Consider the following 11859-nt stretch of genomic DNA (forward strand, 5'->3'; position numbering starts at 1 on the left):
GTCCGACCGCTATAGTGTCAAAACTGGCATCAGTACAACAGTTTTCGCGGCAGGCGATGTTCGCTGCATGTCTGAAAACCTTGCAAGCATCGCGCAGTAGGAGTACGCTTACAGGACGTATCGGTTACGACGGAGAAGCATAGACAACGTATATCTGCGCAGAGAGCACGATTGCATATACTTCCAAGAAAGCCCCCTTGCATGTTTCTGCACATACAGAACTTTGTGTCGTCGACATGTTGATTCTAAACATGAAAGCCTGCAAAAATAAGATGCTTTTTTTTAAGAAGCTTAGTGAAAAGTTTAACATCAAAAGGCAGGCGCCTGTGGTATGGCTGTCGCAACCACAGCAGTTATTGTCTGATCTCATTACTTAATACATAACCATTCGCTCCGCCCTCCTTACATACATCCTCAGAACACTAGCGTAATATAAAATTTAGCCACCATAAAGATGTGATTACGGTACTCAAGCTAGACCTTGTCACAGTACGTTCTCTGTCATTTCTAGGCCTATAAGGTCACTACCAACGTGAAGCACTAGTTTTCAGACAAGCGACGGGAGTGCCATGCCATTGATGAAGACACGCTCAGTTTGTATCAGGGTACAAAACAAAAACCAGCTGCCATCGTCAAAATACTGGAAGAAAGCAAATCACTTTGTTCATATACCACAGCCACGACACTAGCTGATTCCTGAAACCGTTCGGGGACGGTCCGCGAAGGTCACCGTTGCTACTCGGGATGTCACTTCATTGCTCAGTCATCAAGACTTCAATCATTAACAGTGACCAAACTCGCAAAGCCCCTACAGAGCCCAGCAAAGACGCCTTGGGGCTGACGGTGTGACAACTGCGCAATCTAGCACCACGCAGTCTATAAGGCCTTTGCAATTCGCCCGTATCCGACGGAGTGTTGTGGCAAAATATTGCGCTGCAGGTCCAACTGCGGCGTTGGAGAGATGTGGTCATTCACTAGGAGGACGGGTTAAACTTATACTCACTGGCGTGCGTGAACTTTCTCTTGTCATCAAACGGCCGGCCCGGCGCTTTCAGTGTAGGTTTTCCAGTGAGTGCGCGTTTGATCGACATCCCTCTTTCGAAAGTGACCTCGAAGACTGTACAAGGACGTATGTACCCTCCGCTCCCTTATTCGTCTTCCAACCCCGCTTTGCGCCTACTCTTCGTTCCCTGCAACAACTAAAAACATATCTGTATTTCATATACACTTCACGCCCGAGAAAGCATCGTGGTGTCAGTAAAGAATGCAGCTACCTAAGATGAGCTGTATACGTCTGCACATAACATGTATATTGCTGATAACTACTTTCACGCACTGCTAACTCATGTGCTTTCTTCTGCCACAGCACGTGGTCCATGTGGTTGTGCTCTTCGTTTAGGCCTTACACTTGAAGCGCTTTAAGGATTTAATCACTCGCTCGCATATATAACTCCTGCCTTCAGTGTGAACAGCACGTCTAATGCGCGTCCGTCACTTACCTCCACGGAGAATGTATGTTCCAAAAGCGGATGCTTTCATACGAGCTTGGGACGCCTATATATATATATATATATTTGTGTGTGCGTAATCACATCCGCTATCTCCCTGAAGCTGCTGTCGCAGCAAGCGCTGATCGCTGTGGATCGACAGCTTAGATTCATATCGCTATAGAAAGTGAAGTCTGTGTCCTATCGCTTAAACTAGTATACGACACGCGCAAGAACACCGTGAGAACTGGCACATGTAACACTTGCTCCTAATAAAAAAGAAAAAAAGAAAAAAACCTCGCGTCAATACTGCCCCCGTTACCCAGTATTCAAAGCCATGCCGCTTTCAGAGGTTGTTACAGCGCCCCGTAGAACACGGATACTGCTTGTTGAGTAACCAGCCACCCCTGATAGGCTCTGCTGAACTGTGAACATGGTGTTTTAGACCCGTTATAGAATCTCTTAGACAATTTATCCGAGTTATGGTACAAGTTGATGTTGTTGCGCCGCTGATACTCAAATTACAGTGCACTGTTTATTAGCTCAGACGTTTTTTTATTGAAAGTAAACGTAACCGAGAAAAAGCTTGGGTGTACTACACACTTTTTGTTTGTTCCTTTTTTTTTCCTTGCGATCACTTCGTGAAGAGTGGTGACCAGACGCCGAGACCTTCATTGAAACACACATTCTTCTTTTCGCACTTTCTAAATACCACGCCTGCGATAGCTTTAGCCCGTACGTAAGAGCGGGAAAATAACGGCGCTGACAGTCATCGCTAATCAAGTTCAAAACAAAAACGGTTCCGCTCCAAGAAATAGGGCGTTTACCTTTCTACAGATGACACCTTTGAAGGAGCTTGTTTGGATGTGTCAGTTAAAAGGACAGCGCTCAAAAAGCCAGGTTGTGCAGATGCACCTTCTTTTTATTCATTCATTTCGAACACTTTATACGAACGCTCTTGTATAGACGGACACGAACATGGACGTTTGTTGTAACGAGAGAGGTCAGTCGTGATTGGACAGTAGAGAGACTACCTTTGTCGGCACCTTCACAGTTATGCGAGGTGGTGTTCTTTCGTTCATGTCTTGTCGTACCTTCGACATTGATTTATGGTTTGCTCCCCTCCATGCCGTTGTCCGTTACACTTTCAACTAAGTATGCGTGCCGCGTGTCGCTGAGGTCCTGCACGTTGCACAACGAGCAGATAAGTTTCAAATTCGGTTTTTCTTATTGGAAGATGCAGGCACACCGTGTGAGAGGCAAGCTCCTACAGACTGTGCTTGAAGAGTGCGTTTTTGAAAATTTCAATGCTTGAACTTCTCTGCGTACTTTCGGACTCTCTCACATTCTAAAGAACGGCAACTATCTTTTTACTCGACAATCAGCGCTTAACCGGCTACGCAATAAGCTTTTTTTGTTTTAATAACGCAACAGAAATGACAGGTTTGCTCTCTAATGGTATTGCGTGGCAGGTAAGGCTCGCTTGGTCAGGGTGACATCCTTTAAACGAGCATCGTAGGACATTGTAGGAGCACAGTGATGGACGAGTATTAAATCTGGCTGGAATAAGTATTCGATAAATGTTCGCCGAGTGAAGGCGTTTCGAGAGAATCCGAATGAGCCAAAGAAAAAGCTCCAGGAAAGCAGGCAAGGTTTGCTCCGGTCTCTGAGACAGTTGCATTTTGCATCATTCCAGCATCACGTCCAACGATCTGCACACCTCTTGTTTTCGATAAGTATATGATACACTCCCTTATCTCGCACAATGCCAGGCATATTATTGTTGTGAAATCAGAGTGCATGCATGGTGTGTTGCTTGTTATGAAAAAAAAAAAAAAACAAGAGCTGCGCTAATCGCTCGAGATTCTGTTTGTGGTGTCTCGTCTTTCTGATCTGTGATAGTGCCAAAAGATTATTATATTGTACAAAGAAGAAAAGAATGGCCGAGCGCCGGCCACGATGACAACGATCTTTGTGAGGTGTGTATGCTTTTGTGCCGTCGTTTTTAACTACGTAGATCAGCAGCAGCGAGCACGTGTTTTTCGTCTTCAGTGAGGTCTTGCCGACTACATCGATTCCAAGATGAATCAAAGTATTTTTAACTCCATTGTATGCATTAACTGCAGTTGTGCTCACTTGATGAATTGATTTGTCTTGCACAGACACGGAGTGTATGTAGACAGCATGATGAGATCTTGTGAAATAAACTGTTTTCAAAGACGAATATGTGACGCTAGATTGACAGCGCTGCCGGCTTGCAGCCTTTGGAGATATATGAAGCCGAAAGAGTTTGCTTTTGAACCATGCTATTTGGCCTGTCACTATCGCCATCCTACCTTATCTCTTGGAGATTTGAAGTTAAGAACTATCGTCCCCATTGCTAAGAAAGTTATTGCTTCAACAGAAGCTAAAAGCAACCCGCTATGCATGTTTAAAAGCAAACCCTCCTGGCATCTTTATTATTGGCAAAGGCTACACATCGAGAGTTTGACGTCAAGTGCTGCGTGCAGTTGAGAGCAGCAACTTTAACATTTCCAAAGAGGGCCCCGCAATTATTCACGAATACAAATCGAATGCCAAAAACCATACGCGTACCAAGGACCTACTACTGGGGCTGAATCTACCTGCGAACCCAAAGAAACGTGTAAGCTAAACCAGAGCGGTATTGAAGGGCTCTGATTGAACAGAGCAGACAAGTTGAGATAACGTTGCTTCGGCGTGACAATACCGATATCAAGAGCTACACGTTGTAAACAAAAGCTGTACTGCCATCGTGAGTGATGCAGTGTGCGGTTGAAAACAATTGATGTGCGAGGCGTTTTGAAAGCAACTGACACGCGAGGCGTGAGAAATTTACCTGCGGATACTATAAATGTGGAGCGAAGCAAAGATCTGAAATTACGGCAAACATCATGCCCTTTTGTTATATAGAGTATTCCATTTTATTAAAAATAATCGCTCAAGAGTGTCGCTCATTTGTGCTTCCAAGGTTCCTCGGTCTAGCTTTCAACTTTCGATTACTTCCGAAAGGGGGCATCATGTCGGCCCGCCTGCAACGCATATTATTATATTTTATACTCCTAATATAGGCATCTTTTGTTTTATACATGCAGAAATCTCCAGTAACAAGTGATCAATTGCGTCTATGCTAGGGCATATTGCAATAGTATAGAAAGGCCAAATTCCACTGACCCCACCATCTTGCCACAGGCGTCACTGCTACTATAGATGTGCCCATAATGTGTATTCAATAATGTGTATATCAAAGTCAACTGCAGTTTCCGCGTTTAAATCCTTACGATGGATTGGAGTAAGTACCAGCGGTATTACGGGCTCATTTCTGGCTCACTGTTGGAGAAGAACATGTTACTGCTTCCACCAACCACACAATGGTGAAAGCAGCTCTGAACCGCTTAATTCACATTTTGACGCTGAGAAAAACACTCAACTAGAATGCCGAGGCAGGGCAAGCACTTACATGACGGGATACGTTCTCGTGCAGAAACACTGGTTCACTACCAACATGTATTTCCGTTACTTACTATACGTATACACAGCTGGATAAGTGCAAAACACAGAACGTTCTACCGCGCGGGCTGCCATCGGACATGCATGGTTGGCGCTCAGGGAAGCAACAAGTTGGTATCGTCCATCAATGACGGTGTTACCATGCCCGCGGAGTAGCGCTACATTTCGTAAACATTCGTTTCATTTGTCTCTCACGTCATTGTGACAAAAGCATAACAGGTGACGAAGCAAGCGACCAATCGCAAGCACGGCCGGTTTGGTCGCGGTGCCACCGCCAACAGCCCTTAACAAGGCCGCGTCCAGCTCGGCACAGTCACAAGGACTATGTTCTGCTAAATGGCCGCATAAAACCAGTCACACTTTCTTTTTCGAGGGGCTGTTAGTTCCGATAAAGCATCAAGAGACTAAAACTCGCTGTTGCACTCCGTCATTCGTCGGTACCGGTACGCCAGGTTGTTGCGTTACAGCCATGTTCCTGCCACGACAGACATGTTCCTGTCAACCTTCAAAGATCTACCTGGAGGTACATTTCACCAGGTTAGGCCTCCCCTTGCCTCTATCACGTAACTATCGTTCGGTGCAAGCACCAAAACATTTGCATTGGGTTCAATTTGTGGGATTCATGATTTCATAATTGCAACTTATAGGTTGAATTATTGTTGTTATGCCCTTAGATAATGGCACAACCCTACTGATAAAATTGTATGAGGCAATAACCTCACATTTTCTCACACAATCTCACTCAATTTGCATAAGAAATCACATACAAATCGCATATAAATGCATAAGGTCTCATAGCTCCTTGTATATTATCATAAATTATGCGAAATATTTTATGATAATGATGTCCACGGTATGAGAGTCTATGCGATTTGGTGAGATTTTGTGAGGTTATTGCCCAGTAGAACTTTTGGTTTTTCATTAGGGAATGCTCTCTTTTTAATTTATTCGTGATCTTTTTTCCCAAAGTGCAGGTTGAATTGTTGTTGTGCCCTTAGATAATGGCACAATGATTACTCTTTTTAATTTATTCGTTATCTTTTTTCCCAAAGCCTTATGTTTGTTTTTTTACTTTAAATTATCTCTCGTTTTTCATCGCTACATTTTTCAAATTCCTTCTTGGTGCTAATAATTTCCCGCGGAAATTTGTGAGTATGTGCGATGTTTCGAGAGGCCAAGAAGAAGAAGAACAAGAAGAAGCGCTCATGATGGCGGTGGCTGGGGCTTCCACCGCAGTCCTAGCTCGCTGCAGTGACATCACCAGGCGGCACGCCCTAGCCCGGCGGCTTCGCGACGAAAGGCAGCTCGGACGCCGAGATGCAGACGCTGGTGAAACTTCGAGCGATGCCCAACGGCTGCGCGGGTCTTTACGTGATCGTTGCCGGGCTGGTCGTATCTATCCTGGGATGTGCTTGCGTCCTGACCTATTCGTCCACCAACCACAGCGGGGCCAAGCGGAACGACGAGCACATGCGAAGTTACATAGCGTCCCGGAACAATGTGACCGACCAGCAAGGCAACGGCGCCAGGACAACGACTGCTCGGCTAGCCCTAGCGCCGTAATGGCGTCACTCTCGGAACATCAAGGCGAACCTAAGGTTGACAGGCTGGTGCTGTACGGAAGTGACATCTCCCTGGGCCACAGGGCTGAAGACGCGCTCCATGGGACGCCCGGTGACGAACGTTAGAGTGGGAATGGCCTTTCGCTGACTTTCGTGGACTGCGCAGCTAGTGCACCTCCTCCCTTTGCGGAGCGCTGCCCTTCGACTTTTCAAGAGCATCGCGCCCCGTCATTGGCCTGTCCCGACAGAACAGTTCGCTTCCAACGAAGCCAACTCATGACGAAACGAGGACATGGTCAAGATTGGTTAGCCTCCTGTGTAAAAATAAAATAATAAAATAAAGTGGTAAAAATAGTCGCCCGAGAGACGACGCCCGTCGTCCTACTGAGTCGTTCTTTGCTATGCAATTTTACCGCCGTAGTATTAGCCATAGAACTGTATATTGAGGTAATTCGAGAAAAGCAAATCCTGATATACCCCTTATTAAGCCAGCTGCTCTTTTGGGACTGTCATTGACAACAGTTAAATCTCTAACATTAGATGCTGGAGACAAAATTTGACGTGCCAGAAGTTGCACTAACTTGTGTTTAAAATAAGAACGAAGTTAGTATTACTACCTGTCCATCGCAAATTTACAACAGCCGTAATCCATCCTTCATGAGGAGATATTATTGCTTCATATGCGTCATTGAGGTCGGGACAGCACGGCAGGAAGATCTAGAATGTTGGCATAGCCATGACAGATCCGTACATCCAGGTTATATTAAGACTTCTCTCGATGCATTCGGTTACAAACATTTTGAAAATACTAACGGTGTAATGCACTGCACGACGCTGTTCGGACATTATAGCACACCTAATTTATGGGTTCGTGTTTTATCATTTCTAAAGGTGTCTAGGACGCTTCACCTCGTCACATTCGCCTACGGCTGCTGAATAATTTACAATCAAATTTCGCATCTCACCTATTTCGGTTTCAATAGCAGAGCGATAGTTGTGACGTCATAGTCAAGTCTGGGTCACGCGAGGAATGAAAATGCAGCAATACAATCCTTGCTGTGTCATTTGAATTCACTACAAGGATGGATGGATGGACTAAACTTTAATGTCCAACAGATAAGGAAGCCAGCCTGCTTCAAGAACAGGAAACATTACAAGTGAAGAATTAGCGATTATATTGCTCTTTTCTCATGCCGCGCATCAGGACATGATTGTGACGTCACTGCCATCTCTCGGATATCGAAACCGAAACTGGTGAGGAAAGAAAATTTAATTATAAAATATTTAGCGGTCGCAAGCGAAAACTGCGTGCGGATCGCTATACAGTTATGACTTACGCATCACTAACAAGAAAACGCCACCAAAATTTAAGTGTAACAAGAGGAGAATATGAGTGAGCGCAGATATATAGTAAGAGTGGCCCGAGTCACTGCCGTCCTGCAAGGCCAAATGAGAAAGAAGTTGGTCCACTAGGAAAACAACGCTTGAATGAGTTTTTGTAATCGGCTGTTACTCTGTCAAAGCAGCACTGAGATCTATGATAAGGACACTGTAGTGAAATGCTCTTTATAAATTTCGGCCGCAGTGGAGGTTCCTGAACACGCGTCGGGATCTAGACACGCATATTTTTTTTTTCTTTCTTTTTTTTTCCTTCTCAAAACGCAGCCCCTGCGGCCAATGGCCAAAGCCTTGATCCCAGCCTGAGCAGTGAACATAGTTGTTGGGTTACGAAAGTGACCCAACGATATATCTGGTTGGGTGTCGAAAACAAACACAATAATTAGGAAGAATGAATTTCAAAAGAAAAGGCAGCGGTTTGGCCCTACATATCCTACCTAAACCTAGTTACAACGAGCAAAAGCACCTGAGAGTACCCGGGTTCCAACCCGACCGGTTCCAATCCGCTTCGCTCTGGTGGTTTTCTTTTTTGTAGGCTAGCTACATTATGCCAGGCTTTCCCCTCTTCGCCGTGGCCGCACTATGATGTCACACCACAACCCTCGATTCTCCAGCAACTCGGCTCATCGCAGTCGTCGCGCGGCCACACCGCTCCTGCCATTTGTTAGCAGCACAGGAAAAGATCAAAGCCAAAGCGCCTCGAGTAAAGCGATCGTGGGTTGTCAGGCGTTGTGGGTGTACAACAGATATGAAGTGGTGCATGCATTACGGAAGATGCATGGTGGCTGTGCCGGGGCTAACACATGCCAATGCCGCACTGTTTATCTACCGGCACAAGTGAGTTCCTGGGAAGACGGCGGAGAGACGCAGGACTGATGGTTTTAGGAGCCCACAGGAAGACACTGCGATGGAGGGTCGTGAGGCTGTAGTGAAGTTAGGTTATCAGGCCAGGCTCCTCTGGTTGCCCAACAGGCATTTGGCGCACCTACGCTGTGCACATCATACATGCGGGCATCTCGACGCGATGGATTCGACTGCTAAGCTACGGCGCCGTTCCGAGGTGTCACCATCAATGGCATCAGCAGGTGCAGAGCCCAGCAAACAACGAGTGCGAAGATTAAAGACCAGGTGCAGAAGACGGTGGTGGTCGAAAACATTTATATAGGATACAAATACAGGAGGTTACGCATGAGCTGCCCCTGAAGGGGCCAACCCTCACAAACACTAGGTGAAGGTCCCTAGTTCGGGACCCCAGTGGCGTCTGCTGCCGCTCGGGCTCGCCCGACTAGGGCCCGTTGGGCCTGCAGGTCGGAGCAGCCGAGCAGGGTCGCCTCCCGGTCCTCCCGGGTTGGGTTGAGGTGAGGGGGGATAGCCGGATTTGAGGGGCAGGCCCACACCATGTGGTAGATGACCGAAGACACCACCCCACAGTGCGGGCAGCTGCCAGAGAAAGCAGGGTCGAAGTGTTTTAGAGCTGCCGGGCACAGCAGTGCGGAGTAAGAGCCGCTCCTCCGCCTTTGAAAGGCCTTTACATGGGCGGGGGTAAAGGCTGTGGCTAGATTGGTAGTAATTTACGATATCTTTGAATGTATAAGCCGGATTAGGAACAGCGTTCTGGTCGGAGGGGGAGAGGGAGGAAACTTTCCGGAGAAAGAGCGGGCGGGCGGCGGCGTCGGCAGCCTCGTTTCCAGCCAGCCCCTGATGAGCAGGAGCCCAAATAATATATCGGGTAGCGGGGTCCCCAATGAAGGAGCTATGTTGAAGTATTCGATAGGCTGGATAAGGAGCCCAGCCCTGTTCGACGTTCCGACAGGCCCCTCGCGAGTCGGAAATATATTTCGAGTCAGTGGGAAGCAGCCAATGCTATGGCGACCTCCTCCGCATGAGTTATGTTGCGGGCCCTGAAGCTAAGACCGTTGACTGTTTTCGCCTCATGGACGACTGCGGCCGTGTACCATCCCCCATAGTGCGGGCCCGAGGCGTCCACATAAAAAACGCCGGGTTCGGAACCATAATGGCGTGCCAAGGCTTCCGCCCGCACCAGGCGTCTGCCATCATGGTCTTCGCGTGCCATTTTGGCGGGAAGAAGGCATACGCGGAGGGCGCATCTCCACGGCGCTGGAATGCGTGCCCGTTCTTCCGTAAGTGTGGTGTGTTGGATGTGGAACCGAGCAAGAAGGCGGCGGCCCGACTGCGTCTGCGACAAACGCGTATATTGATTTGTGAGGTGCGCTTCCCTCAGTTTCCTGAAGGTTTGGTTTGGTTTGTGGGGTTTAACGTCCCAAAGCGACTCAGGCTATGAGACGCCGTAGTGGAGGACTCTGGAAATTTCGACCACCTGGGGTTCTTTAACGTGCACTGACATCGCACAGCACACGGGCGCTTTGCTTTTCGCCTCCATCGAAAAGCGGCCGCCGAGGCCGGGATTCGATCCCGCGTCCTTGGGAACAGTAGTCGAGCGCCGTAACCACTGCTCCACCCCGGCGGGGTAGATTTCCTGAAGGTGGTCACCATTCCCAGCGCCATGAGGCGCTGGTTTGAGGTGTTCACCGGGATATCGGAGACGCGGGAGTGGAAGAGAGGAGCGACGCGAAACCCACTTTTTCTTTCTACCGAGCGGTGAAGACAGCAATCGGCAGTGAGCACTGGTTTGGCGGCCATTCGTATGGCAGCGGCCTGCTAGCGGAGGCCCACCGAGTACTCCACACGCTTGTATGACGCGCAAAATTTACAAGCTGTTTGGGCACTACTTGCGACATCTGTGGAGTAGCGGAGACGATAGCTCACGTGGTTCTGCAGTGCGCCGGAATAACTCCCATCTCGGAGGCATCAACATTCCCAGATGCCCTGGGTTTCGGCGAGACAAAGCGGAGTGTGGTAGAGAACACTATGCGACGCCTGGAATACTGGCGCGAAAGAAGGCGGTGCGACAAGGGAACATTTGGGCAGACCGCGCCATAAAGGACCCGAGAGTACACCAGAATGACCGAAGCGGTCACGTTGAACTGTGTGCAGTGAAAAGACAATTTCTGCATTTCTTTACTTTTTTTTTTTTTGTTATGGCTCCGCCACGCCGCAAAGCGACCCGTTAAAAAGGGGGCAGCCGTCATCACAATCACCATCAGCTTCGCTCATGTCAATAGATTCAAACAATGCTTAAACTCCCACAATTTTCAGTCCATGACATATGTAGTTAAAAAAAAGCTTGCAAGATGCAGATTCGTGGAAAATTTTGCCTCACTGGTCATTCAGATCGCATTTTTTAGAGGATGTGTCACACCTGTCTCCTTATCTTTAATGCTTTTTAATTTTAATCCTTTCCCTTCTCGCATAAAAGTTTTTGTTCCGCGATCCTTCATTCCAGAAGTTTTTGGCAATGGCTGTACATACATGTATTCATAATGACGTAGAACATTATCAGCAGTTGTTGAAATGCAAGGCTCCACAAATGCTGAAACATGACTTGAGCAGTGCGAGTCCAAGAAAAGACATCATAATCTTTTCAACAAGATTTTTGTTTCACTAGAGATAAAATAATTAGGTCAAAATGTGTCTTGTAAATAACTGGCACATTCGTCAAATTCCTAGTTTAGCATGCAATGCAAGATTCTCAAGTGGTTAACACGGTCACAAACTCTATAGCAACACAAATATTTGGACTATAAACTACACTGAGTGTACACTACACAGTCTGTGATCAGACAATAATCGATGTGTTCGATTTTCAGTCCCAAGCAGTTTCGCACTACTTGCTGACAGGAGTCTGGCATTAAATTTTCCTCGGGCAGCCAAGAAACTCTGCCCACTAGTACAGCGCCTGGGAAAACCTACATTTAGTTAGACTCCGTGTGCATTCCGAGTACTTTTCATGTTCCTGCAGACGA

The sequence above is a fragment of the Amblyomma maculatum genome, chromosome 3 (genome assembly GCF_055883805.1).
Source record: "Amblyomma maculatum isolate TAMU_Amacu chromosome 3, ASM5588380v1, whole genome shotgun sequence".
Lineage (NCBI taxonomy): Eukaryota > Metazoa > Arthropoda > Arachnida > Ixodida > Ixodidae > Amblyomma > Amblyomma maculatum.